The sequence below is a fragment of the Schistocerca piceifrons genome, chromosome 3 (genome assembly GCF_021461385.2).
Source record: "Schistocerca piceifrons isolate TAMUIC-IGC-003096 chromosome 3, iqSchPice1.1, whole genome shotgun sequence".
Lineage (NCBI taxonomy): Eukaryota > Metazoa > Arthropoda > Insecta > Orthoptera > Acrididae > Schistocerca > Schistocerca piceifrons.
This window is the reverse complement of record NC_060140.1, coordinates 132,335,919-132,336,614: the sequence shown is the minus strand read 5'-3', so window position 1 is coordinate 132,336,614 and position 696 is coordinate 132,335,919. Positions and strand designations below refer to the sequence as shown.

Below are 696 nucleotides of genomic sequence, written 5' to 3'. Positions count from 1 at the left end.
CGCGACCGTTGTACCATGGGTCAGGACCGTGCAGTTTACATTTTGCCCGACCGACGTACCGCCGGCCAGGCTCGTGAAGTTTACATTTCGCCTGACAGGCGTACCGCGTTCCAGGCTCGAGATAATCACTTTTGGCTCGAATACCGGATCACGAGTCTTAAGCATAGTTGTAAGTCCAACCTTAGAATATTTTTTAGGTGTATGGCACCGATATCAAATACGGTTAACAGGGGATACTGAAATCATACAATCGATGGTAGCACAAATAGTCTAAGGTTTGAAACTTCCTGGCAGATTAAAACTGCGTGCCGGACCGAGACTCGAACTCGGGTCCTTTGCCTTTCGCGGGCAAGTGCTCTACCAACTGAGCTACCCAAGCACGACTCACGCCCCGTCCTCACAGCTTTACTTCTGCCAGTACCTCGTCTCCTACTTTCCAAACTTTACAGAAGCTCTCCTGCGAACCTTGCAGAACTAGCACTCCTGAAAGAAAGGAGACCAGGAAGTTTCTTATCAGCGCACACTCCGCTGCAGAGTGAAAATCTTATTCTGGAAACATCCCCCAGGCTGTGGCTAAGCCATATCTCCGCAATATCCTTTCTTCCAGGATTTCTAGTTTTGCAAGTTCTGTAGGAGACGAGGTACTGGCAGAAGTAAAGCTGTGAGGACAGAACGTGAGTCGTGCTTGTGTAGCTC

At 49.3% G+C, this 696-nt stretch overlaps 1 non-coding gene across 1 annotated transcript; it reads right to left on the bottom strand.

Moving 5' to 3' along the window:
* Positions 1-302: 302 nt before the first annotated feature.
* On the bottom strand, positions 303-379 carry Trnas-cga. The gene has a single exon. It is a non-coding gene; the product is annotated as a tRNA-Ser (tRNA).
* Between the last annotated feature and the right edge of the window lie 317 nt (positions 380-696).